Source organism: Brachyhypopomus gauderio, chromosome 15 (assembly GCF_052324685.1).
Source record: "Brachyhypopomus gauderio isolate BG-103 chromosome 15, BGAUD_0.2, whole genome shotgun sequence".
NCBI classification, from domain to species: domain Eukaryota; kingdom Metazoa; phylum Chordata; class Actinopteri; order Gymnotiformes; family Hypopomidae; genus Brachyhypopomus; species Brachyhypopomus gauderio.
The window spans coordinates 7,544,834-7,572,333 of NC_135225.1; the positions used below are offsets into that span (position 1 = coordinate 7,544,834).

Sequence of the window (27,500 nt, forward strand, 5' to 3'; positions counted from 1 at the left end):
GGGTAGTAGTGAGGGGAGTGTGGAGGGTAGTAGTGAGGGGGTAGTAGTGAGGGGGTAGAAGTGAGGGGGGGGTAGTAGTGAGGGGGTAGTAATGAGGGGGTAGTAGTGAGGGGAGTGTGGAGGGTAGTAGTGAGGGGGGTGTGAAGGGTAGTAGTGAAGGGGTAGTAGTGAGGGGGTAGTAGTGAGGGGAGTGTAGAGGGTAGTAGTGGGGGGGTAGTAGTGAGGGGGGGTAGTAGTGAGGGGAGTGTGGAGGGTAGTAGTGAGGGGGTAGTAGTGAGGGGGGTAGTAGTGAGGGGTGTGTGGAGGGTAGTAGTGAAGGGGTAGTAGTGAGGGGGGGTAGTAGTGAGGGGTGTGTGGAGGGTAGTGGTGAGGGGTGTGTAGAGGGTAGTAGTGAGGGGGTGTGGAGGGTAGTAGTGAGGGGGGGTAGTAGTGAGGGGGTGTGGAGGGTAGTAGTGAGGGGGTAGTAGTGAGGGGGGTGTGGAGGGTAGTAGTGAAGGGGTAGTAGCGAGGGGGTAGTATTGAGGGGAGTGTAGAGGGTAGTAGTGGGGGGGTAGTAGTGAAGGGGGGTAGTAGTGAGGGGGTAGTAGTGAGGGGAGTGTGGAGGGTAGTAGTGAGGAAGGGTAGTAGTGAGGGGAGTGTGGAGGGTAGTAGTGAAGGGGTAGTAGTGAGGGGGTAGTAGTGAGGGGTGTGTAGAGGGTAGTAGTGAGGGGGGTGTGGAGGGTAGTAGTGAGGGGGTAGTAATGAGGGGGTAGTAGTGAGGGGAGTGTGGAGGGTAGTAGTGAGGGGGGTGTGAAGGGTAGTAGTGAGGGGGTAGTAGTGAGGGGGGGTAGTAGTGAGGGGGTAGTAGTGAGGGGGGGTAGTAGTGAGGGGGTAGTAGTGAGGGGAGTGAGGGGGGTAGTAGTGAGGGGGGTGTGAAGGGTAGTAGTGAGGGGGTAGTAGTGAGGGGGGGTAGTAGTGAGGGGGGGTAGTAGTGAGGGGAGTGTGGAGGGTAGTAGTGAGGGGGTAGTAGTGAGGGGGTAGAAGTGAGGGGGGGTAGTAGTGAGGGGGTAGTAGTGAGGGGAGTGTGAAGGGTAGTAGTGAGGGGGTAGTAGTGAGGGGGGTAGAAGTGAGGGGGGGAAGTAGTGAGGGGGTAGTAGTGAGGGGGGTAGTAGTGAGGGGGGTAGAAGTGAGGGGGGATAGTAGTGAGGGGGTAGTAGTGAGGGGGGTAGTAGTGAGGGGGGGTAGTAGTGAGGGGGGTAGTAGTGAGGGGGGTAGTAGTGAGGGGGGGTAGTAGTGAGGGGGGTAGTAGTGAGGGGGTAGTAGTGAGGGGGGTAGTAGTGAGGGGGTAGTAGTGAGGGGGGTAGTAGTGAGGGGGTAGTAGTGAGGGGGGGTAGTAGTGAGGGGGTAGTAGTGAGGGGGGGTAGTAGTGAGGGGGGTAGTAGTGAGGGGGGTAGAAGTGAGGGGGGTAGTAGTGAGGGGGTAGTAGTGAGGGGGGATAGTAGTGAGGGGGGGTAGTAGTGAGGGGGGTAGTAGTGAGGGGGAGTGTGTGTGTGTGTGTGTGTGTGTGTGTGTGTGTGTGTGTGTGTGTGTGTGTGTGTGTGTGTGTATGCGTGAGTGAGTGAATGTATATATCCCTCCTGTTCATTTTCTCTGAAACCCAGCCTGGGGTTTAGAGCTCTTCTCTGCCCAGATGTTTCCACCCCAAGCGTTAGTTTGCTCTGACGTCTTTTATTACTGTCATTAGAGCTCTTTTTCTCATAGTTCCTTTTTTTCACACAAAAACTGCTTCAGCTCTCCCACTATCATTTACCTACTGGAACGATGATTCCAGCTTCTACCTGACGCACCTCTCCTCCATACACATCTACCTGACGCACCTCTCCTCCATACACATCTACCTGACGCACCTCTCCTCCATACACATCTACCTGACGCACCTCTCCTCCATACACTTCTACTTCTACTGAAGCTCAACATCTTTGGCCATTGGTGGCTTGAACTCAACATGGCCATAATATGGGGCTGTGGATCCCGGTAGAGAGTACGCTGTGCGCAATTGGCTGCCGCTTCTCACCGGAGTGTGATTGGTTGTACCTGTGTTAAAATTGTAAAGCGACCTTGGGTATATAGAAAGGCGCTATATAAGTTGAACATTCATTCATTCATTCATTCATTCATAATATGAACAGGGAGACCTAGATTCATTAAAGCCGTAAAGACCAAAACAATAATTTAAAAAGTGAATAAAACCTCCTATTGGTAATATAATGTACCCTGACCAAGTAATATGCCTAAAGTTTGTATGCAAATAATGTGACTGTTTTAGGAAATTCAGTTGCAGAGCAGTCTGACCATCGTCTGCTACAAATACAGAAAAAGAGTTTAACTGCAGTGTTATGACTAAAGACAAACATAGTGTTGATCATGACGACACGGACCCTCTTGTGCCGTAACAGGCCCGTTTTGTAAATCCCAGATAGAGGATTAGTCTTTCCTCCTTACTATTTCAATATTTCAGCACAGACACAGCATTGATGATGCAATCCACTTCAACCTGCGCGGTCAGGTCGTTGCCCTAGACGGGTTTTCAGGAGCCCTTCCCTCTGACCCAGCTGCCCTCTGGAGCCCCTCTCTCACCCTCCTGCCCCATTCCTCCACCCCCCTCTCCTCCCTGAGACCTCATTTCCTTCCCCAGCCCCTACAGTCTCTCTCACGCTTTACAGAGAGGGACAGGAATTCTTCCTCATTGTTTTACACAAAGAGTGGCGGCCATTGATTGGTTCCCCTTTTTAATATGGGTGCTCTTCATGCTCAATTCATCCAAATTAAATTGGTCACAACCCACCTGGTGTTGCTCTGTCTTCAGTGCGTCTGACAAAGCATTCAAAGCCGTTCCAGCCCAACTTCGCTGACCTCTGCTGACCCCGTGTCTTGGTGATCTTGAGCCATTGTGGCTCATACGACAAAAGAGGGCATCTCAAATAGACTGCCCTCAGCTTTCCTGAAGGGTCACCTTTAGACCACTAGCAGAGTCCTCTTTCACCCAGCCCCTGCTGTAGCCCTGTGCCAAGCCCACGCAAATAGGGGCTTTTAATGATCAGCCCCCTCTCTCTTTCTCCCCTATTCTCCTCCTCTTCCGGAGAGAGCACCTCTTGTCTTTTGGGACCCAGTCTCGCCATGTCAGTCCTAATGTGCCTGCATCTTCGGCGACAGCCATAATGCTGCACTCACCCCTGTTTATTACCCAGATCCATTTGCCACAAGTCCCCCCTCCCTTGGCTCCCTCACTCTCTCTCACTCTCTCTCACTCTCCCTCACTCTCCCTCCACCTCTCTCCTTTGTGCTGCCATATGAATGCACTTTGATGGTTGATAATTATGGCTGTCCTTTTGACATGAGGATCCACGGTCTGCCCTTGTTAAGCCAGTAATTAGCCTGTCCTCCTTATTTATTGAGAAAGTACAAATTATCCCTTCTAGTGGGCACTGGCCATTCCCCGCTATCTTGCTCCTCCCTGCTCCCTTCTGCTCTCTCTCTCTCTCTCTCTCTCTCTCCATTCCCCTTGTATCCCTCAGCACTTTTGATAGGCTGAAAGCAGCTGCACTAAAGCAAGATAAAGCTCCACCATCAAGATGATGAACAGTGTGGATGAAGGGGCTTCGCGCGGAGCACAAAGGCCGGAGCGCAGAGGCTGAGGCAGTGGCGAGGACAGCTGAAGAATGCCATTCCAGCCAAGGATGAATAGCTCTCATTTGTGAATATACAGATCCGCGTGGTGCGGAGGAGGCAGAGAGAGAGAGAGGGAGAGAGAGAGAGAAGGAGAGAGACAGATAGAGGGAGAAAGACAGATAGAGAGGAACAGACAGAGAGAGAGAAGCTGATGGAAAGAAATATATGGAGTACAGGTATGAAATCCACAGGTCATAATGCATAAAGTTTGGAGAGTATGGAGGGTGATGATAAATGTGACAAAGGAAAACAGCAAGACCAGAGTATGGGAGTAACATGGGCACAGGAGAGAGAGTATGGGAGTAACATGGGCACAGGAGAGAGAGAGTATGGGAGTATAGTGGGCACAGAAGAGAGAGTATGGGAGTAACATGGGCACAGGAGTCAGAGTATGGGAGTAACATGGGCACAGGAGAGTATAGGAGTAACATGGGCACAGGAGAGAGAGTATGGGAGTAACATGGGCACAGGAGAGAGAGAGTATGGGAGTATAGTGGGCACGGGAGAGAGAGTATGGGAGTAACATGGGCACAGGAGAGTATAGGAGTAACATAGGCACAGGAGTGAGAGTATGGGAGTAACATGGGCACAGGAGAGAGAGAGTATGGGAGTAACATGGGCACAGGAGAGAGAGTATGGGAGTAATATGGGCACAGGAGAGAGAGTATGGGAGTAACGGGCACAGGAGACAGTATGGGAGTAACATGGGCACAGGAGAGAGAGTATGGGAGTAACATGGGCATAGGTGACAGCTGTACAAGAAGAGGCTGCCTCTCATTTTCTCCATTCATCTCAAAGGGGTAATTAAGCAGCGGCCTGCACTGCCTGATGTATTAGTCTAATGACGTGCTCCTGCATCTCAGGTTCAGCTCGTCTCTCTTGGCAGTTTTCCTGTGTTGTTTCATACGCTAACTGAACCGATATGTACACTGAGGACCCGGGGCTGTCCACTCTCCACACCGGAGATGGCTTCCATTTCAATTAGCCACACACCTGCTCCAGCGAAGCTCGTTGAATATTCCCGCAACCAGAATAAAAAACACAGCAATCAATACACGGCTGCCACTCCTGTGTCATTTAGACGCAGGTTCACAGAGCCGAGTATTTACTACCTTGTGTGTTCTTCCTTTCTCTCTGTCACATGTCCTCTCATTCTCTTCTTTAAAGATGTCTGGAATATTAAGCTGTGACCCCCTGCTGTCCTCTCCCCCCTCATCCCACACTAAAAGCACAGTGTCCTTTTTAGGCGGAACAAAACCCTTTTGCTCCAGTGTAGCAGGAGAGCAGCATTCAGGTGGGACCCCCCCTCCCCCCCCCACCCCCCCAGCACTGTGTCCAAAGAGCCTCCCAATCAATAGAGATGGAAATAAGTTCAGACAGTTGCCAGACCTTTGTCTATGTCTTACATTCGAGAGGCATCACAAGGATCTCTCTCTCTTTCTCTTTCTCTCTCTCTCTCTCCCTCTCTCTCTCTCTCTCTCTCTTTGTCCATGTCCCATGTTTTGTGTGCTTTCATCACTCGTCTGGGCAGAGTTTGTTAATCTGTTTAGCCCAGTGTTTATGGAAAACAGCATGATCACGCTAAATAAAGGTTATAATTCATGCAGACACAATTTTCTTGGTCAAGCTCAGGTGCACATATAATGATAAAAAAAAATCATTTGTAGTTATTGTGCATAATGAATAAATGAATCTGCATATTTATGTTTACTGTAATTTTAAAAGGTTGTTGGACATATCTAAAGGTGACAGAATTGTTCCTGCACTGCTGCGCTCAAACGCACAACACAAACTGAAATCTATGCAAAATTGCAAAAAAAAAAGTTCCTAGTTCTCAGGCAGAAATGCATTAGTAATAACCTATAATTAACACTGATCCCATGGGACGCTTTACCGCCATCATTCTGAATACAAAATGCTACGAATCATCTAGCTGCCTGTCGCTATGTGTTTTCATTTATGAAATCAGGATCCTAAACACTAAATTGTTAAATGTGTTTAATCAGTTCGGTTTCGTAACAAACGCCCCATTATATCTGCACACGTGAAACGTCGCTGCAGGCTGCAGGTAATTATATCAGCTGAACATACAGATGCAGCAGGCCACCGTCATCCTGGTCCTTTGGGAAGACGAGGGGTGATTTCAAATGTCTGTCATTTCGCTCCAGTCCCAGAGCAGAGCTGGCACGGCCCAAAACGGACAGACATTAACAGTGCTACCATTCGGGTTTCTCCCTCCTGTGCTCTCATTTAAATGTCAGCAGGCCTGCACTCAATCATGTCCACTTCATTCTGCTCCAGAGTCATCTTGAGTTGCACAGATATCACCATGGAGCTTGTGATGGCTCCGATTGGCATTATGCATAATATGACATCACTGTGTTATTTGGTCAGCCTTCTACCTTGTCTTTTATATCATACTTTAAAATCTCTAGATGCGGCATATAGTCGTAGTTTTTGGGGTGTTTGTGTTAATTGGTTGTTTTTTTTTTTTAACACACTGATCTCATGGGTTGTTTTTACAAATCTGTTGAATAAAAAAATAAGCTTTTAAATGCACAGTTAGAAGTTCTTATCCATAATCCATTGACTTCATTAGGGCTTTAGCAGCTTCTCCAAGACAAGATGTGCAGGTTGATTCTGTCCCTCTGTCATCCAGTGGAGTGGGCAAAGTAGCAGAACTGTGGTACCGGACTGAGTTTATATGGGCTTATATCATTAGGATACGGTTATATGCCATGTTTTACATACATACATACATTATATATATTATATATATAATATACATGTATGTTGTTGTGTGTGTGTGTGTGTGTGTGTGTGTGTGTGTGTGTGTGTGTGTGTGTGTGTGTGTGTGTGTTATATCCATAATGTGGCACCAGGGCCGTTTTTCTCACTAACACCTCCTTTCTGTGCCCCCACCTCAGTCACGTGTGCTAGCTCCATGGGCACCACACACTCTTCACACCTGAAAATGCAGCAGAGACACTGACTCGCTTCCAATTAGCATCTCACTCCCATAAGAGGCCTTGTACACACACACACACACACGCGCGTACGTACACCCACGCACACACCTGTATGCACACTCCATCAAAAAATACGCAAATACATTATATTTGTAACATCACTCTGGCATCTTGAGGTTAGTGAAGACCTTGAAACATCACACAAAGTCATAAAAAAACCAGCAGAACCTTGATTCAGATCTGGGACTCTGGGAGCTGATCCAGGTGTAAGTATACTGGTCACCATTTGTTTCAGTTGAGTATACTTTATTTCACACACACTAAAAATGATTCTTCTGTAAGATATGCATTATTTGTGTGTGGTCCTTTTAAATACTCTGATGTACATGTACTTTTGTAGGTCTTTTAATGTCTTTGTTAAAGGATTGTCTCTACTTAACACCGTGAGATTAGGCCATGAGAGAGGCCTGTGAACTCAGGGTAGGTACCTCAGCGAAGTCCCTCAGCCAGAGCTGAATGCAGATCACATATTACAGAACACAGCTCTATTCCACAGCCCTCATTCCTGTTTTGAATGTGGCTGTTTCCCTGCAAGCATTGTACACAGGTCACCAGGGATTAGCTTGGCTTTGTGTGATGTCCAAAACAGGAAGTCAGATTTAACAACCAGATCTTTCACAAATGAGCATAGCGATAAATGTACAAATGAATACAGAGCTTCTGCATCTAAGACCACCAACATGCTCAGCGTCCATGCTTGTGGTCATGTGACTATCTGGTGTCGGGTGACTCAGGAGGTGAAATGAAATGCTTGGAAGGTTTTGGCATGTTAGGTGCTTTGGTCAGGTCTCTGCTTGTCTAAATTACAACCGTCCCACTGCACATAACGTTCCTCATGAAGAACAGGGCTGGTTGGGGCCCATCTCTCCCCATTTTTTTAAATTCTGGATCCCAGAACCAAACCTAGCTGTTTTAGACAGAGCTGCTGGTATCTGATGAGGCTTGTGGGGCAAACACCCTCATCAACACCCAGGCCAACCTCTCAGGACAGCTTCGCTACAGTTCATAAAGAAAACTCACACTGTGTGTGTGTGTGTGTGTGTGTGTGTGTGTGTGTGTGTGTGTGTGTGTGTGTGTGTGTGTGTGCGTGTGTGTGTGTGTGTTTCAGTGAGACTCTTAGTGTATGAGATAGAGTGGACTGAGTGTAGTGAATGAGGGATTGAGCTAGGCAGTCACCAGAAATGTAATTAATGAGCAAGTTTCTCATGATTAACTTTTATTAAGCTATACTCCTGAGCCTGGAGCTGTCAGGTAATGGGTGAGGGGTGGGGAGAGGGCTGGGAAACCCACACTACCCCCCCCCCCTCCCGCCCCCCCCCCGCCCGAGACAACTCGTGAAGCATCACTGCATTCATACACCCCTGATGCCACACACAGTAATTAATGCCAGGATACCTGGACTATAGAAGTCCACTCGTATTACATGTTAGATATCCTCATCTCAAAGGTATTAAGGTATTATGCTATCCAAGTCAGAACAAATGTTTAAATGCATACGAGCATTAATAACGATACGGCTAAAACAGCAGCCGGCCACGTCGAGCCTTAAAAGGTCTGCGCTTCACGTATGCACAGAAAACTTCAAATAAATTTTTGCTGGAAACTTCAGCGAGGTCGTGCGAGTGTCTCTTCGCAGACGAGATCACAGTTGGAGGACAGAAGGACCCGATGCCGTTCTTGTCCTGGGAAAAGAGGGAAAACCGTGGCTTTTAGCGAAGAAGGGGGTGAGTGAATCACATTTCAGAATTGAGGCTTATGAAATAATGAAATAAAATCCCTGCAGCAAATGCTTGGTGGCGCCTGCAGCCAGCGATCCTAAGCGTGTGGCACGGGGCGGGCACTGTCTTTATAAGATGGCGCCTCATAAAATGGCATTAGCTGCTAGCGCCGGGGCTTGAAGCTTCATCCTGACAGGTTTAGGCCCAGCGTGTTCACTGGCTCCACATTATTAGAATGACATCTGCTTTACAAGTCCTGCACCCAGGAGCATACCTTAAGAACTCATTTCAGTACTGCAGCCTCTACAGACCCCCCCACCCCCCGTCTCCCTGCCTCCAGAGCAGGGCATGGTTAACTCGTTCTATTCTCTTTTTCCTCCCTTCTCCCCCCTTCGCTCTCCCTCCCTCTCTCCTTCTCCCTTTTCTCTCCATCTGGATTTACATTTGTCGCCTTCTCATCTCAATCTGTCTTGTCTCGCTCTATTTTATTATTGTCTTTCATGCTATCTTCCTTTTCTACCTTCTTCTCTCTCTCTTTCTCTCTCTCTCTCTCCCTCTCAGTTTGTGGCCCTCTGGCCAGACATGAACACCGCAGAACAAAGAGCTCCACTTTATCAATCAGCCCTGCGACAAACACTGAGTGCATTACAGGCTCCATCCTTTATCCAACCCCTCCCGCGGTGGAGGTATGCAAATAACTACTGCGTCAGCCGCCATGACAAAGGGCCAAATCACCGAACAGACACAACAATTTCTGAAAGCATATAGAGGAGTTTGACTCCAAGGTTTTGAGTGGTAGTATTGACATGCCACATGTCAACATACAGGACCAAGTGTGAAGCAGGTGTGTCACTTCCGTATAAGAACACAAGATCAAATGCGAAGTTTAATGTGTGGCGTAGGCTTACGTGCCAGTATAGTAATATAGTTAATACCGCATGGAGAACAGATATACTGCTTGTAGCAGTTCATATGAACACTATTACTTTTAACATGATGAACAGTGAAAGCTGAGCCTGGCTGGACCTCTCTGTACAGATCTCATACTGCTCTTCCACACCCCCCCCCTCTCTCTCTCTCTCTCTCTCTCTCTCTCTCTCTCTCTCACTCTCCATCGCACACTCACACACATAGATATACACATTTACACACACACAATAAATGGCTCAGGCAGAAGATTGTTTAAGCCCTGTCTTCACCGAGCTTCTGTTCCAGTTCAATAAGAGGAGCATCATGTGCTGTTTCACAGACCGCCAGACTTGACCATCAATAAAGGTCCACTCCCCAGTGTGCCTCCCGCCAGGTCTCGCCATTAGGAGTGGAGCACGCACAACAATGGCATGACATGTCACCTTTCCTTACAGTATCCAGGCCTGGTGTGTGTGTGTGTGTGTGTGTGTGTGTGTGTGTGTGTGTGTGTGTGTGTGTGTGTGTGTGTGTGTGTGTGTGTGTGTGTGTGTGTGTGTATACATTTATTTTTATGCACATGTAACTGGGCCCTTTGCATATTGACCAGAACTAGAACTTGCACAAAATAAGAAGTGATGTTCTTTAACACTGCAGATGAGGTCTGCTGGGAGGAGACAGTGCTGGTTCCTCGTATCAAATTAGTTGGTATTCCTCAGGGACGGTAATCATTTCCCTGAATAGCATTCTTTCATCGTCCTGTGGCCTGTGTACCTTGTTAGGCTGTGGCCCCTACAATAAAGGAGAGGGAGAGATAGAGGGAAATAAATAAATAAAGAGAATGAGAGCTGAGGATGAGAGAGAGAGTGAGAGATAAACGAAGAGAGAGTAAGAGATAAAGAGGAGGAAGGGAGAGAGGGTTAGCGCGCCAACGCCCCGACGCAGACGTACGGCTGCTCACGCGGTGCCTGTCTCACCTTTAGCCCCGTCTGTCTGCTGCCGCGTTTGATTCTCCGCATCCGTACATCAATGGGCCCCTCGTGCTGACACCTCATTTCGCCGGCTACTTTGGTTACGGGGGCCGGGTTTTGCATATCGCTCGCCGTCCCCTCCCGGCACGCCGCCGCTCTTTAAAGCGCGAGGGAGACGCGGGGGAACGCTCACGGGAGGAAGTACCGCCCGCCGCTCTCTCTCTCAACGCCCGCCCGCCGCTGCCCTGGCCCGCCCCCACGCCTGCGCCCCCCTTCAGACCACCACCCCTGCAAATGGAGCTTAATTGATTGATTTCTTTCTTTCATTTTCACATGTCCATCACTTCAGTTCCTGCTTCACTCTCTTTCACTTGTCCATCTGTTGTCCTCTGTGCTCTTGAGTTGACAGCTCTGGTTGGGATCCGATACCTCCCCCCTCCCCGCCTCCCCCCCGAAAACATTCTGTATTTCTCCGGAATATTACTTTTCTATTGTGTTGAATAATGGAGGTTGATTTCCATATTCTCAAACAACGGTAATTATTACTGGCTAATTAGGCAGCCCCAGTAACGACGGCTTAGCCAGTGAGTGCATGTTTCAGTGTGCCGGACCCATTATAGTTCTGAAGGACGTCACATTCTGGAGTCGGAACATGCACGCGGCTTCCTGACGGCTCCGTCGTTTGATAGGAATACTTATTGGGGGTCTCTGTAATAATCACATTGTTATTAGTTTCCATATGTTCTGAAGTGAACTTATGAAAATGACAGCAAACTGCAGTCTTTAAGTATGAGGTTACACAGTGCAAACACGCCAAGCATATTTTCCTGTTTTTTACCATTTTTGTATGAATAATAATGTTGGACATATAATCTTTATATGTATAAACCTATGAATAATTATACATACAATCATGTTCAGTGTAAAATCCAAAACAGCACTTATTGATATGACACTAGTTTGCATTCTAAATGCATTTGTTTATGGTAATAATATAGTATATAATGGAACTTAATTAAATTTCTTATAATATCACAAAACAGCCAAGCCTTTTGAATCTACTTCTACTTCACAAAAAGATGAGAAGGTTGAATATTACAGAACAGGACATGATGGAAAATGTCCAGAAATCGCATAAGCGCAGTGCTGATGCAGTTTTACACAAATTACAGGAGCTAAATCGATGTTTTACAGTGTTGAGACACTGAAACCTCAAGGTATCAAAATCTCTGCACAAAGCTTTCATAGTAAGGTGATAACCAAAGGCTTAAACCTGACAAGCTAACAGACAGGTCCTCAGCAAGGTCGCCTCTCGTTTCAAGATTTCCTGTCACCGCTCTGAATGTTTACGCGTCACACTCATTCAGCCCACACACAAGTGAACGTCTGCTTTAGAGGCCCATGATTCTCAGAGGAGAACGTAAACCGCATTTTACAAGGAGCAATTAAGACATAATTCTACTTGGCAAAGGAGCACTCATTCCTGTCTTTTATCTTTGTTTTAGACATGTAAAATATTAGGAGTGGGCTCCTCTTGGTGGGCTTTTCGCTGGGCTGTGCCGTCGCTACCCACCCCCATGAAAGATGCTATCGTCCCGGGTTGCCTTGCAAGCTCCTGTGCACTAATTGTGACTTAAAATCCCACCATGCAAGCAGGCGGTTTGGTTGGGGAGAGGGTGACAGCAGGGAGGAGGTGTGGAAGGAGAACGAGGGGGTGGGCTGCAGGACGAGGTGATGAAGGGAGCGACAGGATGAGTGTGAGGAGTGTGTGTGTGTGTGTGTGTGTGTGTGTGTGTGTGTGTGTTTACGTGTTTGTGTGTTTTATGTATGTGTGTGAGCATGTGCATGCATACGTGTGTGTGTGCCGGTGCATATGAGAAGGAGAGAGAGAGAGAGAGAGAGAGAGAGAGAGAGAGAGAGAGAGAGAGAGATAGAATGGATGGGTTGTTTGAGTTGTATAGGTATCATATGGATATCTGCCAAACCTAATGTAATAAATTGATGTTTTCCTGAGCTTGAAAAGAAAGACCCTGGCTTTTAAGTGGCGAGGGGCTGTCATCTCTTTGCATTTGTGAGAGGAGAAGGGAGTGTGAATGTCACTTTCAAGTGGGGCTGTGGTGCTCTCCTAATGAGAGATGGGGTCTGCCTCAGAACCAGCCAAGGGGCCAAGGAGGAGACGACACCCTCCCATAGCCTCCAATCCTCCCAGGGGCTGACAGCCTCCGATAAATCAAACCACTCACTTCTCCCCCCTACCTCCCCCTGTACCACCTGCAGTGGGAGGTGAGCAGTCATTTTCCACCCAGAGAGAGAGAGAGAGAGAGAGAGAGAGAGAGAGAGAGAGAGAGAGAGAGAAATGGGGAAAGAAAAAGAGTGAGTGAGCAGGACAGGTAAAGAAAGGGATAGTGAGGGACAGGATCAGAGGTGGAGAGTGAGAGAGGGTGAGGAGGGTGTAGCCAAGTGGTGGAGAGTCAGAAAGATGAAGGTCTGGAAGAACAATGTGGAGGAGGCTAGAGGAGGTGCAGGAAGGGAAGGTGAGGATGCGGAGGAGGGGACGTGGGGTCCAGAGGTGAGGGCACACAGAGGACAACAAAACAGTGTGCCAGAATGAAACTTGCATTCTAAAACTTGTGTACAACTGCATGTGTTTGCATAAGTGAGCTTTATTGTGTGCATGCATAAAGAGAGTTATAGTGTTGTTATTGTGTGTGTGTTTGTGTATATATATATATATGTTTTGCTTGCATGTATGTCTACGTTTGTTTACATGTTTGTTTGTTTACATGTTTGTTTGCTTTTTCAACCCCTGCTACGATCACCCACCACAGCAGGGAGGAGCTCGGTACACAATTCCAAAGTGACTGCGGGTCGAGGGCCCACCGTGTACCGCCTGCCTGAACACGGCTGAGCGATCTGGAGCAGAAAAAGATGCACTCGGGTAATTGTCCTCTGGGCTGAGGTCAGGCGCGGGCATGAGCGGCATATACCTCCGTCCCCGTCCCCGTCCCCGTCCCCGTCCCCGTCGCCACCGATGCCCTGCCCACAGGCAGCACGCGTCCCAGTCCAGCGAGCTGCCTACAAGCAGATGTTGACTGTTTAAAATAGTGCTCTACTGTCACTTTCACATGACATTTTCACAGTTCTCCCACCTCATTTGTAGACACGCCTTCCAGAGAGACGAGTCCCCGCCCCGCGCTTAGCCCTTAAAACTGAGAACAAGGAGAATCAAGCTCTAACTAGCCACTGTCACGCTGATGACGCTACACCACTGGGAATCCATTTTCACCCAGAAAGAATACATGTTTGTCAGCATTTTTTTTTTTCTTATTTTTGTTAGTGTTAGGTGTTGTTTGCATAGGGAGGGCAATTTTCGGTGAGCATTTAATGTGGCTGTGCATGGGGAGAGCGAATGCACAGCCCTGGACAAAAGAGAGATGAGCAGAAAAAGAGAAACGAAGGAGAGAGAGAGAGATCCCAAGCAGGAGAAGTAATTCACAAGTATGTAGAAAAGCAAAAGATTAGTGTTGGGGGTGGCGGAGATGGACGTAGATGAATTCGGTGAGGTGGCGGGCCCAGCACTGGGTGGATGCAGATTAAAGAGTGAGGCGTCAGTGTGAACCTTAGACAGATGGCAGCGTCTCGGCAGAGAGGAGGGTGAGGGTGGGGGGTGGGGGTGGGTGGAGAGGAAATCCAGTGATGCGACCTGCAGGAGTAAAAATCGCTCGCATTGTTGTTTTCATTATCTTCCTTCTGTCATTTCTTGAGCCTCGTATCTTTGAAATGAAAGGAGGGAGAGGGAGGGCAGGAAAAAGCGGAGGAATATAGAGGAGAAGAGAGGAGGACGGCGGGGAGGAAAAAAACTGTGAAATTAATCTTTTGTGCAGGTCCTGATGGAGCAGAGACATGCACAGACAAAAGGTAGACTGGGAGAAGAGGCTGGTGATTGATGAATAAAGTAAAGGTGTCAGAAGTGTATTATGTAAATGAGTGAAGCCAGAGAGTGCGGCAGGAAGGGAATGAGAGAGAGGGGAGCGGGGTGCACGTGTCACCGCGGCCATCGCTCCCCCGCCGTCAATCCCACGCCATCTTTCATCTAGTCAGACAAGCCTGGTACCCAATCTGCCTGGCCCGGTAGAGGCAGTGCGGAGAGGCTGGAGGAGGAGCACGCAGGGAGGCGCAGACGCCCAAATCCTGGGCGGAGCGGCCGCACGTCCGGGCGGAGAGCTGCGAGGCCGTTAATGTAGGCGCGTTTTCACCTAAGGCTCCTCCTACCTGTGAGACCAGAGCCGTGGTGGTGGAGACGCAGATGTGTTCATCCTGAGTGTGAAGGCTGTTCCTGCTCCTGAGACACGGAGAGCCTTACTTACTTCTGGCTTAGTGGGAAGAGCAGGTTAAACTGTAGGGGGAATGGTTTAATAGCGCACACACACACACACACACACACACACACACACACACACACACACACATAACACTGAATGTTCTTAAAAGATCATACTGTATATTTGTCATTCATTTCTGTAAATCCTCCTTCCATCTCCAAAGTTCAACGTGTATACAAACATGCAGTAGTTTAGTATAAACAACAATAACAAATAACAAAAAAAAAAAAAAATTATAGTAGCACCAGATAAGTTAAATCATTCTGAACCTATAGCAGTTTCAATATACCACAATATTTCTGATGGTGTATGAAAGCATGTTGATTTGTTGAAAGCTTGCTGGGGGTAGCAGGGGGTACAGCAGGGGCACTTTACTGCAGCAGTGATCACACTGAAGGCCACCACATTATGCCCCGACACATTTGATCCAGTCCTCATGAAGCCATCAAATGGACTTGCCGCCCTCCATTACGGTGTTGCCATTCTAGTAGGTACTTCTGTGCCTATAGGAATGAACCTGGACAAAAAGTGCAGCTTTTTACCTACTACCTTGATTTATAATTTGTAATTGCTTGCCTATTACTTTTTTGTAATCATTATTCACATGACATCGGTGAATCTTAAACTGTCTTTAGTAAAAACAGAGATCTTTGGTGATCATCTCACTCTCCCCCCGACCCCCCCAAGAAACAAAAACAGATGAGACGTCTCAGACTCCAAACAAAACTCCCCACACTTCTTGTCTAAACTGTCTTTACCTCCAACAGAGATCTATACAGTCAGACAGAATGTCAATGACATGGTTTTCAACTGAGCTGTAGTCAAAGTTCACAAGGGTCTGTTTACATATGCTCACCCCCTTCATACACCACCCAAGTCTGATGCTTTAAAATAATACCCCTGTTTTCACTGTTAGACGTTTCTCCAAGTTCTACAGGCATAGGAAACAGCAGTTACACAGTGTAAGATCAAGTAACACACATTAAATCGATTCGTAGTTTGGTTCCAGATTAAAACAATGGTTCTTGGAGGATTTGTTTTGAAGTTCTTGTTTTAATTTTATTTATGATTTCAGGATAAATATGATTTCTTTCCCTTCCTTCCTTGTTGTGGAAAGTCACATGACGCGCGGAGCAGGACAGGGATTGGCCTCCCGTGCAGGGCGTCCCGTTCTCCGTTGTGCCCTGCTGTCTGCAACCGAACGACAAAACCAATGCATCACACATGCATGGTCACACAACGACGGAGAGGGCTGCGGAGAAACTGATGACGTCCCCACTTTAACTCTACGCCACGCGGCGGTCTTGGGTGATTGAGAACGACAGAGATGTATAGGCTTACCTTGTCGAGGAGGCGCGGCTAATTGGCGGCACTTGTCGTGTCTCTCCAGCACGCGCGAGTCACGGAGGCTAACTCGCGCTCCCGAATGCGCACTGTTTGTTCAGCGCGCGCACTGCTGAGAAAGCTATTCTCATCAAGAGCCTCATTATTAACGGGTTCATAAATAAACGCGGCCTAATATTCCTCCCTGCTCGTGTTTATTGCATGTCTGCGAAGGACTGGGGCTGTCGTTAATGAATGAAAGAGTAGCGCGTAATTGAAGCTTATTTTACCCGGGCAAGAGGCAGTGGCAGGAAACGGTGAGGTTGGAGTCTGTCAAGCACAATCTGCGTTTCAGACTCAGTTTATTAATTTAATCATGACAAAGCAATACTACATAACCCACAAAGTGATGTGCTTATGTACATTCTGGGCACATATGACAGATAAAGTCATACTGAAACCAAATACATTTTAATCTCTTGGTGTGTATCATTGTCAAGGCCTAGAGGTTCATACACAAACATACCAATATTCCCTGCTGAAGTGGGGTGAATAAGGACATGTGAGTGTAATGTACTGTTGACATACTCTCAGCTGTCCTTGAAATAGTACTTTTGGCCAATTAGATCAACAGACAACTGAGCTACTGTCTAGTACTCTAGATCAAAAGTAAGGCTGTGCAAACAAGCTAATATGATGACAATGAAATGATTATTTCAAATTCAACCCATTGACTACCAAATGGTAGGTTGTCTGCAAATCATAACTTTAAAAGAACGTAACAGTCCTTTCTTAGACAGGTGCTTGTGTATATTAACAGAGACAAGCTTCAAGTAACAAGGGATGATAACCTGTGAAATCCTCAGGTCAGGAGGTTAATTCAATACATTTTAGTTGCACACAGGAACTTTTGCCATGATCCTCTGAGCCACAATTCACACGCAAGAGATTTTCAGAAAACCACAATTTGAATATCTGCATTAAATCTATGATTTATAGCAGCAGCACCCACAATGCAATATCTGCACAAAGTGCATTACCCCAATGACTAAACATAATACTGGCTGAAATATGAGACAAAGGAACACGTTAGAACAACTACAGTAGCGCTGACGCACAAGACTGTCAAATATGGATCATGTGCTCACCGTGCAGGACCCACAAGATCGAGAGCTCAATCACAAACAAAATATTCAAATCGAGCCTGGCAGGAGCAGGGCCAACCCAGAATCTCCCGTAGAACCCAGTGGAAAATATGTGTTCTGTAGATGATCTCAAATTCTCAAATGATAACGATATGATAAATCGTGGTGTTCTATTTAAAGTGCATTTAATTGTTTAATAAGTAATTTAAAAACACAAGTTCAGTATACTGCACTTTCAATATTCCTGCTTAACTGCCATTGTTTGCTTTCTTCTCCTCTTCCTCCATTGCTCAGCACTGTTGTGACACTGACTTCGCCATCCCTCCATCCTACACCCCTTTCATCTCAGTCTGCTCCGTCTCCTCTCTCCCTCCGGACAGTCTTTTGGGTGTTGCAAATGGCTGAGCTAGTTAAATTTACCTACCTGGCTATTTTTCAATAGAGACATTTCTTTATTCAGCTCAGAAACAACGTGCAGCACACACACACACACACACACACACACACACACACACACACACACACACACACACACACACACACACACACTCTCTCTCTCTCTCTCTCTCTCTCTCTCTCTTTCTCTTTCTCTCTCCCTCCCTCCTTCACCCTCTCCTCCTCGTGGTTCTCTTAGCAGCCCCACGTTATTTCTCTCCTCCCCTCCTCTCGTCCTGCGCGTCGCTCTCATTTGCGCTCGCGCTATTGTGCGTTAGTGGGTATCTCTCTCACGCACGCGCGCCGGCTCCCTCTTCCCTTTTCATGCGACGGCGACGGCGCGTACATGCACATTACCGCCGAGTGACAATATCCTCCTTCAGATAATGCCATAAATGAGAGGAATTTACATACAACACGCGGCACACGGCTCTCGTGTGGCGGGTGCGCGGGGGCGCTTAGCGCGCGCGGCGGCCCTGAAGTGGCTCTCCAGCGGGACGGCCATTAGAGCGTCTCGGAGTAACGACACGGGGAACGACTTCCTGCACGCGCCTCGCCTCGCGCCCCCGACGTTCGCCAAGCCCGCTAATGCCGCGGCTCTAACCCGCAGCCCTGCACTCCGCGTTCAAACGCTCTCGTTCGCGCAGCGGGGAGGTGGAAGGCCCGACGGAAAACACCCCGCGTTCAAAGCGCGTGCGTTTCCAGACTCGCGCGACCACGTGTTTCGTTCTGGGGCTCCTTGATCGATCTCGCGCCGCCGCGCGTGCAGACGACACTTCCACCTGCCCGTGGTTCGTGTGCCCTGTCAGCGGGACACGAGGGTCGGACGTGCGGTGTTTGGCTGCATTCGTTTGCTGTTTTGTTGCGTGCAGCACTCTAATTAAGTGGCGTCCTACAAAAGAGCATTAGCCCACCTGCATGCAGCACTTAGCCGTATCCGGGAGAGACCTGCGAAATTAGCTCACTAGCTGATTGATGCATGGCTGTTGACTGGCGAGGGCACGGCCGGTGGAGGACTGGCTTTTTAAAGCATTCGGCTCTTACGCTGGGTAATGGCGTAGATTGGCATGGACTATGTAAATGGAACAAAACACAGACTGTTAGGTATACTGTTTGTTTTTGCCGTCACCTTGCTAATGAGGGGTCTTTGCCCAAAACGATCTGCACACGTTGGCCCGCATCACTGAAAGTAACCCCGCAAGCACGGCAGATGAAAACACTTTAAAAATCACTCTCCCTAATGCAAATGACTTTCCCGGTAGTCCTCCGAGCCACGAGCGCTTATTTACTCTATTTTCCTCAGAAAACGACGCAAAGTGTATCATCGATCGCAGTGTTTTATTTAGCCACGTTCCTTCATTCTGCGCTCCTTCTAAGGTGTTGATAAATTTCTCCACTCTCTCCAAACCCCTGTGAAAGTATTGATGAGTCGCTATTGCATTTGAAAGCCACTGTCTGGACAGTACTTAGTTCATTGTGTGGAGAAGGCTCTCCTCACTTCATCTCATTACTATTGAACCACACATCCCATGAAACCTACCTATTACAGAGTCAATAGCCGCTGTTTATCCACATGCACAGATCATTATTCGACTCGGATTCTTCTCTGGCCAAGCGCTTAATTAAGACGCGGTGTTGGCTGCTTGTGGAGCCGAATTGGAGGTAAATTATTCTGCTGGAGAGAGAGCTGTTTGGTATTGTGGTCTCCCTCTCGCAATTTTGCTGCCAAAATAAAACAGTGCAATAATCGGAGTTTTCGACTGAGGCTGCAAGGGAGTAGTCATGGATTCTGTCATTGTAGGTTGTCTAAAATTCAACTCCTCCAGCGATAATTAAAGTAGTTTTTTTGTTATTTCCAAGGAGAGCTTTTTAAAGGTAATGTTGAGGAGCGTGAGCGTGCGCTCGAGAGGAGGGGTGGGGGGATCGGGGGTTGCCTCGCTCATTTAAGATGACCTTATGTAAAACTTCCTGCATGACTACCTTCTGTGTATTTCCCTGCTTTGAGTTCTAGTCTAGCTCAGTCCAGTGAATCTAATTTCATGCATTGTCTCTGCTTCTGTGATCTGACTCAACACCCCCATACACAAACACTGTGGAATTAAGACTAACTCTGCAAATTATCTATGTACATAGAATTTTGTCAGTAATTCATTAGCAATAAATGAGTTAATTTGAGACCAAAGACAGGATGTGCATTCTGTAGGCAACACATTCATAATTCTCTCTCATTTTATTTTTCGAAGTCACACCTCCATCAAACTTTGTTACTGTTGTGATATTTTTCCATAATCTTTTGCAGCAAAGAGATCAGGCAATGTTTTCAAAATAATATTCTTAAATTGAATCATTGTTCCATGAATATATGCAAAATATTCATGCTGCTGGATGTAAGGGTTGAGTGCTTTTAAATTGGGGAGATCACTGTCTTCACCTTTTCACGCCAGATAAAGCTGTAACACTGCAGAGTCACTCCAGGAGAGAGGGAGAGAGAGAGATAGAGAGAGAGAGAGAGAGAACGCTTCCAAGCTCTGCTGGTTTCATGTATGCGTTTGCCCCATTATCTTTCCAAAACCTTTTTCAAGATTTTATAGATTTTGTTATGATTTTATTTCCTTGTTGTTAACAGTTATGATTTGCAACTGATTGATCACTCGTTATATTCAACCCAGTGTGTGGATAATGTGTGCACTAACAGCTCAGTCTGTCATACACACACACATGTTTAGGGTGGAAATAAGAGCAGTGACGAAGTGAACCGAGCACTCCTACAAAGAGACGCGTTGTGTTTGTTTTAACATTGTTTGCTCTTGTTAGCACCTAATCCTTCTCCAAAAAGTCTTGTGTGAAAGGACAATTTTTTAAGCAGTGCACTGAAACCATTCATCAGGGGAGGTGAGCCAGGTGATTTGCATGTTAAGAGGTTACTCCCCCTCCCCTACGTGTTATTGCAAAGTTTCACCATCCCATCTCTGCCACTGAAAACTAATATCCAAAGCAAATATTTCCTTATTCATGCACCCAGTTTAACAAGTATAACCACTATGCCTTGCACTGCATAATAGCTGGTAGAATCAAATTCTTTAGATATGAATTTCCAATGTAATATGCCCAATATTTTATGTTAATGCAATAAAAATGTAAAGTCAAAATTATCTGCTTATTTTTATGTAAAAGGTATTCTGAAGAGCAGTATATTACACATACGCATGTGGCAAAAGGCAGCGCCAGGGGATAGGCTGTTGCTAAGAGACAGAGGAAGGGAACAGACCATTTCCAATGATGAATTAACTCAAGGAGGTGGCTGACAGTAATCTTTGTCACTAGATGCACTAGCTGTCTAAGTCCTGTCATTTTATGCATCTCATGCAAAACAGATGTATCCAGATTCTGAAAAAACATCATTCACAGGGTGAAAAAAAAATAAAAAATCATTATACATCGCAAGGGCTGGAAGGCTGTCACAAAGAATTTTATTATTTTTCATCCTTTAACGAGAAGGTAGATTGTGCATATTGTAATTTTCACAGGGCCCCTCTAAATAATTCTGTAACTTTCTCAGCTAGAAGTTTCCTCACTCTAGTGGATGCTCATTACAATGGCAGCATGGCAGGGTCGTTCAATCACCCGGAGTGGGAAAACTCTGTAGCGCACGCGTATACACACACACACACACACACACACACACGCACATGCGCGTACACACACGCGTACACACACGCGTACACACACGCGTACACACACATACTGGCCTGTATGCGATTTGCCTAGCCACCATGTTGTCTCTTAACCCCCAGTCTCCGCCCCCTCCACCCCTTTGTAGGTTCGTTCGTCTTCACCATCTATTACACCACATACGCCTGATATTAAACCAGCAAGCATGAGCAGCTCTTCAAAGCCAACTTTCCACCATCACCTTTGGTTTGTCATTGCAGTTTTTTTCCATTCCAAAATATTATTGTAACTACAGAGAGTGTGACATGCCCATTCTATCCATTCCTAGTTAGTTATGTGGGATATTGATTATGGCAAATGTAAGGTTTCAAAAACGTTTACTAATCATGTGTCCCAATGGTAATTTCACTCTAGATCACTGAACTGAAAGGTTGTTGTGGTGAGGAAGACAATGATGCAGGTCTTTGTGTGGTCCTCGGAGCGAAGAGTAAAAGCAGGGCATTCATTTACACCGGACCAACGGGGGAGTCTAAAATCACCTCCTAGATGGATGTTAAAACACTGCTTTTCCCTGGCTCTCTCTGCCAGTGCCCTCATGCATCATCTGGGTAAACTCTCAAGAAAGGAGAGCAGAAAGAGAGAGAGAGAGAGAGAGAGAGAGAGAGAGAGAGAGATTGAGATCTAACAGGGTTCCTAAGAGGCCTGGCGATGCAGCCCTTCCATCACTGATTTACATTCATTGTAAAGATTTATGAGATCCTCCCCGGAAGAAGGCGAAGCTGCAGGAATTTGGGGGGAATTATTCAAAACAGTGATTATTTTTGGTGGCGATTATGCATGCACACCTGATCAGGGTGTCACCACTGCCTCCATGTCCGGCAATGATGGAATGGACCAATTTTCCAACTTTTCACCTGCCTTGCATAAACGGAATTTCCGTGCACACACACACACACACACACACACACACACACACGCTGCCCCTCCTGTGTCACTTATTAGACTAAGACTAAGGGCCTGCATACATTAGTCAGGGAGAGCGTGGGGGAGAGGCAGGCACTTGGCACTAGTGTGGTGGCGGGGAACTGGGCCAATGCACATTAAGATTTAACAAAGAGGAAGTGATGCGTTTGTCCCGGCTACGCTCCCCTGGACGTCCGTGCCCCTGCCCTCCACGGAGGCGGGACCATTACCCAGGACGGCAGCAGAGAGGTGCAGCCGCGCGCGCCTTCATCTGTGACAACTGTGACACTGAACCGCGCTGCAGTAGCCAGCCTCAGAACCAGAACCAGGAAGAAGATACTGAGGCAAAAACAAACAAGAAAAAAAAATACATATATTAACTTTTTTGGGGCTTCGGCTTTGGGAGAGTAAAATACAAATGTGTTTCGCTTTCCGTGGAATGTGTTCCATCACGCTACGAGACGCGCAGAAGCCGTCTTGTCCTCTGAATCCATACATCTGCTTCTTCTCATGACCATCAACTGTCAGCTGACTGTCTCATTAGCTACTTATTATAGTACACAGATGAGGCAAAACACTTTTCAGACACATGATCACAGCGTAAGTAAAGAGCTTGGAAAACACTTATATTGATTGGCCTATAATTGCATGTGTGGGAAAGAAAATGTGCCTAACAACACATCAGTAATTCTATCACGGGAGGTGGACACACACACAGAGTGTGACCTCCTGGGGCACGGTGATCTCATGTGCAGATTCTTTCTCTACAGGTCATGCATGTGCAATATGTGCAAAGTGTTCATTAGTGCATTACTGCTGATGTTAATGCACCGTATGCTCTGAGTCCGTCCCTCAGCCGGCGTTGGGGACAGGTGTGTGCTACGCCACCCAGTATGGCGGCTTGCTCATAATATATGCAGAATGCTGCTGTCGTCATGAGGGAGCTGACAGCGTGATGTATTTATGTAATATGGTCTTTTGGAGTTATGCTGTATGAAACTGTTTGCGGTTGGTGGAGAGTTATAGGTGTGAGGCTCAGTGCGGATGCCTTTGTAGGATCTGGTCAGTACTGGGAGGGTCAGGGTGATATGACAGGAGACAGGGGGAGATAGAGTGAAAGAAACAATGTGAGAATGAGAAAGTGGAGTGAAATACTGGGAAAGTGAGAATGTGTCGGTGTGTGTGTGTGTGTGTGTGTGTGTGTGGTGTGTGTGAGAGTGAGGCAGAGAGAGAGAGAGAGAGAGAGAGAGAGAGACCCATCAGCTCTTGTCCAGATATTTACAGAATGTTGTCTCCATCTTAGGCCAGGCAGCTGGGGAGAACAGGTGGACTGAGCAGGTCAGTTCATTAACACACTCACTCATGCACACACACACACACACACACACACACACACACACACACACACACACACACACACGCATGCACACGCGCGCGCTATCACTCCCTGGCTCTCTGGACCATTTTGACTGTTTTCACACTCTTCTTCTCACAGCTGCATAGCATGTCATCTTTGTGTGATGCCACCCTGCTCCGAACACTCGGCACCGGTACTCGGGGTGGCACTCTTATCCCGGCTCCAGTCAGACGATACACTTTACCTGCAATTTATAATCCCTCTATTAATAATGGGCCATACCATGGAGCTGCATATATAATCTATGAAATGTCCATTACTTGACACAACTTTGAAGCCCTGCAGAGCTCCAGAGAAGCCCCTCTCTACCTCCACCTCTCATAAGGGCGGAGCACGCCTCAGCTACACCCTTCATCCTGTCATCCCTCCAGCCAGAGTGGGAGTCAACGCCGCCAACACCCCCCTCCCTTCCATTAGCGGCTACCCCCCCCCCCCCCCCCCCCCCCCCCCCACTGACGGTTAGTTCAGGGGAAGAGAAGGAGCAGGACGAGGGGGTGCATGTTGGTGTGGGTGTCACACTGCTGTAATTGGTGGCAGTTTAAGGTGTAAACAAGGTGGCAGTTCAGTGTGTAATTGCCCCTGTTTGCAGGAGCAGAGGGAGAGAGGGAGGATCTTGAGGGTGGGGGTGGGGGGGGGGGGGCAACGGGGCTGACAGAGTGTGAGACCTCCACTTGCTCTGCTCAAATTGGAGTCACAGACATCGAGGGGTGACACTTCCTCAGTGATGGCAACCAGTGAGATGAAGAGAAGAGAAGAGAAGAGAAGAGAGGAGAAGAGAGGAGAAGAGAGGAGAAGAGAAGAGAAGAGAAGAGAGGAGAAGAGAGGAGAAGAGAAGAGAAGAGAAGAGAGGAGAGGAGAAGAGAGGAGAAGAGAAGAGAAGAGAAGAGAGGAGAAGAGAAGAGAGGAGAAGAGAAGAGAAGAGAAGAGAAGAGAGGAGAGGAGAAGAGAGGAGAAGAGAAGAGAAGAGAAGAGAGGAGAAGAGAGAAGAGAAGAGAAGAGAGGAGAAGAGAAGAGAAGAAAGAGAAGAGAGGAGAAGAGAAGAGAGGAGAAGAGAGTAGAAGAGAAGAGAGGAGAAGAGAAGAGAAGAGAAGAGAAGAGAGGAGAAGAGAAGAGAAGAGAGGAGAAGAGAAGAGAAGAGAAGAGAAGAGAGGAGAAGAGAAGAGAAGAGAGGAGAAGAGAAGAGAAGAGAAGAGAAGAGAAGAGAAGAGAAGAGAAGAGAAGAGAAGAGAAGACTTAAAATCACACTCATTAAACTTTGCATTCTGTATATGTATGAACAGCTCAGTGGTAATAGCCAGAATCCATACTGTATCAGAGAGTGTTGACAAATACAAACATTACACATGTTCTAGTGTCATAGATGTTGTCCAGTAGTCCACCATCTCCCAAACCACACACACACACACACACACACACACACACACACACACACACATGCACACGCACACACACTTCATTGGCCTACCATGGCAGTGATGCATTTTATGTCCTGCTCTCTTTAATGGGTTGTGATATATAGTGTGTAAGTCAGTTCTCTCATAAACAGTGGCTCTATTGGTGTATGTGCATATGTGTGTGAGAGGGAGAATGAGAGAGAGGGCACAGAGATAGAGAGAGAGAGAGAGAGAGAGAGAGAGAGAGAGTCGCTAGTAATGATTGCAGTACTGAAGGAGGATGTGTCAGTACAGGAGCAGGGCTGAGAGCTTTAGGGGAAACTGGAGCGCGAGGATTAGGCGGAGAGTGGGGTTTAGCTTTATTTGTTTTCTCAGGGCCCGAGTCTTACACTAACTCCTACAGGCTGGGGCTAAATAGCCTGTGATTGACAGGTGTGATGCATTTCCTGCACTGCACATTATGAGGACATGACTGGGCCTGGGTGGACAGGAGAATAAGGGTCTATCTGACTGCCCCTCTCCCTCTCTCTGTCACACACACACACACACACACACACACACACACACACACACACACACACACACACACACACACACACACACACAGACTCCTGCTCTCTCCCCCCCTCTCTTTCTCTCTCTACTCTCTGTCCCCTCTCTCTCTTTCTCTCTCGTCACTGTATAAAGACACACTCTATTTTCCCACATGAATTGGTGTGTATCCACACCTGTGTGATACATAAGGGGCAAAATACGTGTGACTGTGTGGAATACTTAAGAGTAACTCCCACAGGAATACACAGGATGAAATATTGTCCACAGTGTCACAAACACTGAGGTCCATTGCTTCTCATCCCCTGACATTTTTCTCCAGTGCACTGTGGATATATTTTCTTACAGAGATATATTTCTAGCCAGTACTATCAACATTTAACAGTGCTGCAGTTCTCATAACCAGTTTTGTATTATTAAAGGATTCTTTAAGAGTGTGTGTGTGTGTGTGTGTGTGTGTGTGTGTGTGTGTGTGTGTGTGTGTGTGTGTGTGTGTGTGTGTGTGTGTGTGTGTGTGTGTGTGTGTGTGGAGAAACCCATGTTCATTTGAATGCCGCTGTATGTTTTGAGATAGAGGAAGCAATTTAGTGCATTGTTCAAAATGTAATGTCCTGTCTGACTTTTCAGTTTTAAGTGGGCAAAATCATTTTGAGCGACAAGCCACATCTCTGATAACATTCTTAATGACTAAAGTTCATGTATTTTTAAATGTATTTTATTTAATTTTATTTTAAGCATACATTAAAGGGCAATTCAATTGGTTACTTACCTTTTGTAGTGTTAAAGAAACAAAAATAAATTTGATCCAATTCTGTTTTTTGAGTTTGTGTAATTTTCATGCAGTGTGTGTGCGTGTGTGTGTGTGTGTGTGTGTGTGTGTGTTTCCACATAAATGCCCTTACAGGCTCTCAATCAGTTCTCTTTGAGAAGGTGCCCCTCTTAATCATGTGTGTCCGGGCCTGTAGAGGGTCAGGTTTGCCTCGCCCTGTGCACTGAGGCCCTGTATTAGTGACAATACGTATTACCACCTTGTCCATCAGTGACAGGCCACCAGGTTTGAACCCAAACGCCATGTTCAGGTACCGCCGATTATCCTCAACGTATCGGGCGTGCTGACCTCAGACTCACCTGCTTTACCCCCCCCCCCCCCACAGAACCGCAGTACCCTGCCCAGAGGTGGCCCTGCCCCTGACCGCCTATCTGCTCCTGACACAGCAGGGAGAGACAACTAGTGAGAGGACAGGATGGACTGCCTGTCTCTCTCATGGTCTGTCTTTCTCACAACACCTGCATGTCTCTCTCACAGTCTGTCTCTCTCACATGCCCACTGCAGGCCCAGCTCAGACTCTTCCACTCCTTGAATTATGTATCCTCTCGGAAATAAGGGGCAGCATAATGGCTAGAGGGAATTCATCCCTAACATGCCTCTCTCCTCTGCATATGTCCCCCAGTGAAATTTTCATCCAGCTCCTTGTGTCAAGCTCTGATCTCCTCTCGACACAATGCCCACACCAGTCAGGCCTGTGTCCACACGAGAAGAGGGACCAGTTAATGCATTTCTCTGAAGAAGCCGTCCACGGAAACACAGAACAATATTACCATCAGTCAGGTTGTGTCCTGGTGCATTTCCCCTGCATTATTTAGCAAATAAACTCCAAGAGCGGCCCTGTCTCCCTCAGCCTGCTACCCACAGTCTCCCTCAGCATGCTAGCCACAGTCTCCCTCAGCCTGCTAGCCCACAGTCTCCCTCAGCCTGCTAGCCCACAGTCTCCCTCAGCCTGCTAGCCCACAGTCTCCCTCAACCTGCTAGCCCACAGTCTCCCTCAGCCTGTTAGCCCACAGTCTCCCTCAGCCTGCTAGCCCACAGTCTCCCTCAACCTGCTAG

General features: G+C 47.3%; 2 long non-coding RNA genes across 2 annotated transcripts in view; one reads left to right on the top strand and one right to left on the bottom strand.

Moving 5' to 3' along the window:
• The window catches only part of LOC143476438 (uncharacterized), an 88,431-nt gene extending 64,318 nt beyond the window's left edge, over nucleotides 1-24,113 (top strand). Inside the window, exons 7-8 of the long non-coding RNA XR_013121298.1 lie at nucleotides 23,556-23,590; nucleotides 23,748-24,113. This is a non-coding gene — a long non-coding RNA (uncharacterized LOC143476438). The remainder of the gene's footprint in view (nucleotides 1-23,555; nucleotides 23,591-23,747) is intronic.
• Nucleotides 8,082-16,142, bottom strand: LOC143475922 (uncharacterized). Its single transcript, XR_013121192.1, has 4 exons — nucleotides 16,056-16,142; nucleotides 15,004-15,231; nucleotides 14,605-14,728; nucleotides 8,082-8,419 (listed from the first exon to the last, which is right to left on the bottom strand). It is a non-coding gene; the product is annotated as an uncharacterized LOC143475922 (long non-coding RNA).
• Nucleotides 24,114-27,500: the final 3,387 nt, after the last annotated feature.